The sequence below is a fragment of the Chenopodium quinoa genome, unplaced genomic scaffold, assembly GCF_001683475.1.
Source record: "Chenopodium quinoa cultivar QQ74 unplaced genomic scaffold, ASM168347v1, whole genome shotgun sequence".
Taxonomy (NCBI): Eukaryota; Viridiplantae; Streptophyta; class Magnoliopsida; order Caryophyllales; family Amaranthaceae; genus Chenopodium; species Chenopodium quinoa.
In genome coordinates, this window is record NW_018744835.1 from 1344191 (window position 1) to 1350190 (window position 6000).

The window sequence follows — 6000 nt, forward strand, 5'->3', positions numbered from 1 at the left end:
GTATTTGGTTAAATTGTAACACTTATTAAAACATGAAGAGAGTAACCAGTATACATTATATTCGTTGAACCAAGCTAAGTGACAAGCTTTCGGAAAGCCCTATAGGTTGGGGCCTCATGAGAATTCCTAAATCCTAATAGGTCAGCCGAAAAATCACACTTTGATCAAAAACATCAAACACAAAGTAAGTAATGAATAATATACACAAATCAAATGGGCGACGGTTAACAATCTCCTATGAAACCCTACAAATGCTGCTACTATTATAGATTTGGGAAATCTTTTTTCCCAGCAAAATCACAACAATCTCCTATGAATGCAAGCTTAGATTGATGATGATATTGTTGTGATCTTAGTGATATTTCCATGAAATAAATAGATGATTTGCTACGCATTTTTGACATGTGATTATGTTTATTATTCAAGCATAACATGTACGATGGCCACTATATAATTAAGTGACCATGACATTAAAAAACCGACATGCATGGTTACGTCTCATGTGATTGGTTTTATTAAGATCAACAATATAAATTGTATATAGACCACAAAAATGGACTTCAACCATAATGAGGAAGTAAGAGATAAGCCAAAATTGATAGTTTGGAAGTAATCTTAGATAAATTTGACGTTAACATGAAAGAAAAGGAGATACTTTATACGAAGTATTGTAGATTAATCTTATTAGCCATTTCAGTGTACGAATTATGTGAAATTTGGGACCTTTGTACAATTATACTCGTTGCTAGTTTTTTTTCCTTAAATTTTACCACACAAAATTAAAAGAGTTCAAGGTAATATCTCAAGAGAGATTTTATTTAATTTTTTTTTTTTTTTTTGGGTAAGGAGAAGGCCCATCCTAGGAAAGGGGAATGTAAGGGAAATCCCTCCTAGAATGTGCTTGATGAGATTCGACCCTAGCCACATGCCTGAAAGTCGAAGAACTAGCCAACTATTTTAGCCTCCTATCTCATTTAAAGCCCTTACATACATGAGCAAAATTAATAAAACGAGCATTATTTTGTTCTTACTTGGTATCATACATGCGAGTATCCCACATGGATAAAGACATAGGTCTTACATGTGAGGGGATCAGATGTGTTATAGCTTAATTCTGTGAAATATCGTAGGTGAGTGTCCCACATTAACTAAAGAAGAAACAAGCGACTCTTTTCTCTCGATGATTGCAGTTGTAGCCTAGGGTCATATTTAACACATGTCATAGACAATAAACTAACACATTGATTTGCACCATCCCTCATCAAAGAGTGCCCTTCAAAGAAGCAACTAATATGAGGTGTCTTACTCGTAGCTTGAAAGGATGTCCGGTTCAATGTCCATGTCAATGTGTACTACTTGGTGCAGAATGACAGAATGTGATCTATCATTAACAAGTTGGTATAACTTAGATTGGGCTTGTTGTCCTTCGCTTCGTTAATGTTTATCGATCGATCGTTTCTAGGAGCTTTAAGTACGTCGAACAACCTCATGACATGATCCTATTTTGTGATGTAATTTTATCTTATCATTTTGAACCCAAACTTTAATAATCTTCATTGTTACTGGCTAGTAATGTATGGACGAGTACCTATTTCAAAAACTTGATATGTGTATTCTACATGCTCTAACTTATTGAAGGTATTGGAATTATTTTGTAACAGTCGGTAATTAACTTTTTGGGCCTAAATACTTGTCATATTTAGGGTTGTTCAGAGTGTGATCTGGACTACACCAAAGATGCGATTTGAAAATTATGGTGCGGTTTTCATTAATGTCCAAACCGTGGTTCGCGATACAGGTTTGGTTTCCTAAAACTTTTAGACCAAACCGCACTATAAATCGCATGCGGTTTAGAATCGTCAAACAGCAAACCGTTAAGCCATTTTTACTACTTTTAAAATCTTTAAAGTATGATGTATTGACAAATTAGAGAGAAAATATAATTGAATGGCTTAGCTTCTCATTAATCGTATCACAAAATATATACTAGCTACAATCTTCCTAACCTAGAATCAAAAGATATCCTAGAATATTAGGAAGTTAACTAAAATACAAAAGATAATATTAGGAAATAAATATCTTCCTAAAATATATTATACGATATATCTCATTACCCCCACCCCCTCAAGTTGGAGCATGCGGATCCAAAATGCTCAACTTGGAAAGAAGATAGTCAAACTGCGATTTTCCGAGAGCTTTGGTAAAAATATCAGCTAACTGTGCCTTTGTCGAAACATGAGAAGGAGAAATCAAGTCGTCATTAATTGCATCCCAAACGAAGTGACAATCAATTTCAATGTGCTTCGTTCGTTCATGAAAAATTGGGTTCTTTACGATGTGTAATGCTGACTCACTATCACAAAACAATTCGATTGCCTTTGGATGTTGAACACCCAAGCTTAACAACAAGGCTTTTAGCCACTTGAGCTCGCAAGGTAACGCTGCCATGGACCTGTATTCGGCCTTAGCCGAAGAAAGAGAAAATGTTAGCTGCTTCTTCGTTTTCCAAGAGATTGGAGATTTGCCAAGAAACACAAGCCAACCAGATAGTGAATGCCGAGTAAGAGGACATGCAGCCCAATCAGAGTCACGCCACCCCTGTAGATTAAGTCACAATCAGAGCTCAAAAGTATACCCTGACCCGGAGTGCCTTTTAAATAGCGTACTACCCTCAAAGCAGCATCCCAATGCTCAATACGAGGTTCTTGCATGAATTGAGACAATATGTGAACCGAATAAGCTAAACCAGGGTGAGTGACTGCAAGATAAATCAAGCGCCCTACTAGCCTGCGATATGAATCCGAATCTAATAGAAGTTCGCCACTAGCCATACTCAATTTGTGGTTTTGCCATATCAGAAACCTACTAGGCTTTGCACCTAATAATCCAGCCTCAGAAATGATATCCAACGTATATTTACGTTGACATAGAAACAAGCCTGCAGAGCTACGAGCAACTTCAATGCCCAAAAAATATTTCAGAGGACCAAGGTCCTTCATCTTGAAACAATCACTGAGATAGCCTTTAAAAACAATAAGAGTAGCGGAATCATTTCCAGAAATAATAAGATCATCAACATAAACCAAGACGTTTATTTGAACATTAGCCTCAGTATATGTAAATAATGAGTAATCAGAGTAAGATTGTAGAAAACCATACTGCTTTAAAGCCGTAACAAGTTTTGTGAACCAACATCGGGGAGCTTGTTTCAAGCCGTATAGAGACTTGCGCAATCTGCAAACCAAAGTAGGGTCTGAACTTTCGAACCCAAAAGGAAGTTTCATATAAACCTCCTCAGCTAGATCACCATGTAATAATGCATTATGAACATCCATCTGATGTAGCTCCCAATTTTTCGAAGCTGCAATGGCTAGAAAAGTGCGGACTGTTGTCATTTTGGCCACCGGGGCAAATGTCTCATCGTAGTCAATGCCTGGTTTTTGATGATTTCCAAACACAACCAATCGAGATTTGAGGCGCTCTACCTCACCATTCGACAAAAATTTGGTCTTGTAGACCCATTGACTACCTAGAGCTCTCTTGCTAAGAGGAAGACGCTCTAATGTCCATGTTCCATTATCTTCCAGAGCCCGAATTTCTTCTTTCATAGACCTTCGCCACCCATCATGTTTTATAGCTTCTCTGAAGGATTTCAGGTCCGTGGTTTGAACCACTGCTGCAATAAATTTCTGATAATTCACAGAAAAAGTGTTACAATTTATATAATGAGCTAAAGGGACGGAGTACTTGGAGTCTGATTGGAAGGACGAGGCGGGCTCTTAGCAACAACCGTGTGTGTAACAAAATCACGGAGTAAAACCGAAGGATATTTGTCTCGGAAACCGCGACCCATCTCACCATGGCTGGAATTTTGTGGCTGTGTGGGTACTAAGAGCTGCACAGGCTGTGTGGGCTGCTCGGGGTGGGCAGTGGCAGCATCATGTTGTTGTGTGCCTGCCTGTTGCTATGCGGACTGCCTAGCAGAATCAGTGGACTCCGCAGCCCCCCTGTGGTCATCTTCACTTTGCCGCAAGGAGGTTGCTGAATAAGCTGCCTCCGTATTTGTCTTGCGGGGTAGGCACCTCATGCCCTTCCTCATTGATTATTTCATGCCCCATTTCAGTATAATTTGCTACCAAACCATCATCACTCAAAGCATAATCCGCAAAAGCCATATGAACATCATTCTCTGTATCACACATTGTTGTATCAACATTAACATCATCCGGACAACTATAAGGAAACACATCTTCAACAAATTTCACATCACGAGAGATAAAAAATTCCTTTGTTTCGAGATCAAATAGCTTCCACCCCTTTTTACCAAACAGATATCCCACAAAAACACATTTCCTACTTCTACTAGCAAACTTATCTCCCCTAGTTTTTTTTATTGTAAGCAAAACACAAACAACCAAAGGTACGAATGGCATCAAATGAAGGAGATTTATTAAATAAAATATTGAAAGGGGTTTTATTTTGTAGTAGAGAGTAGGGGTTCGATTTATTAAGTGAGCAGCGGCTAAAACACACTCCCCCCAAAAATAAATTGGTAATTTGGCTTGCAATCTCAAGGCTCTCCCAACATTCAAAATGTGTTTGTGTTCCCTCTCCATTCTCCCGTTCTGTTGAGGGGTTCCCACACACGAGGTTTGAAAAAGAATTCCAGTTGCAACAAAGTAATCATTCAAACAATTAAATTCAAATCCATTATCACTTTGCACAATTTTAATTGTCTGATTAAATTATCTGTCGACCATAGAAACAAATGTCATAAACATCTGAAAAACCTCAGTTTTATCAATCATCAAATAAATCCAAACAGTTCGGGAATAATCATCAACAATAGTAAAAAAATAACGAGCGCCACACGACGAAATATGTCGATAAGGGCCCCACAAATCACAATGTATTTTTTCAAAAATTCTAGAATCTTTATTATCACTCAAAGGAAATTTATCTCTAAGATGTTGAGAACAAAAACAAACTTCACATCCTTTTGCTAAACTACTTTTATTACTGCTAATGTGAGGAAGCAACTTAACTACTCTCTCAGAAGGATGCCCTATCCGTCTATGCCAAAGATCCAGATCTGACGTCGCTTCAACCACAGACACACGTTGCACTACATCCGGTTTGCTAAGATAGTAGAACTCGTCTCGCCTAAGTACCGTTCCAATCAGCTTCTTCATTCGGTCCTGTATAGCACACATATGTGAGTTAAATTGTACAACAACATTTAACTAATCTCTAATTTGAGAGACGGAAATTAAATTGCAATTCAAGTTAGGAACAAAAAGTACGCCCAATATGGTGATTTTATCAGACAAACAAACAAATCCGACCAAAGTTGCGAGCACATTGTCACCAATAGGCAAACCTATAGGACATTCAATATTGTAGGTGTCAAATAGCCAGCCATTAATGCTATGTTAATCTCATGGCTTACAAATACCATTGATGCCGAGGTCAAAGCCTCCCTTTCTAAATTTCGAGAGGTGAAACCTTTTTGGGATCACCTCAAGAAACGTTTTTCACAGACTAACAGGCCGAGGGTTCAACAGCTCCGGACTTCTCTAGCAAAGTGTGAGCGAACGAAACATATGACTGTTTTGGTTTACTATGGTAAACTTCATGCCTTATGGCAGGAATTGGACCGCCATGAACCTTTAATATCTTGTAGCTGTTGTTCAAAGTGCACGGCAGGAAGGATGCACGAGGCTCGCAAAGATCAAACCAAGCTCCATGATTTCTTGATGGGCTTGTATGCCGGCTATTACTCCTCTTTGAGAACTAATATTCTGTCTCAAGACCCTTTGCCAAGTCTTGATAGGGCTTTTCAATTAGTAACTCAAGAAGAACGGGTTCGGTTGGCCAAGCAAGAACCCGAAGAAAAACCCCAAACCGAGGCACTCGATTTTGCTGCTTGTGCTTCTACTAGTGGTGCCCGTGGTTCCAAGAGTTGTTCGTATTGCAAAAAGCCGGGTCATGAGGTCTCAA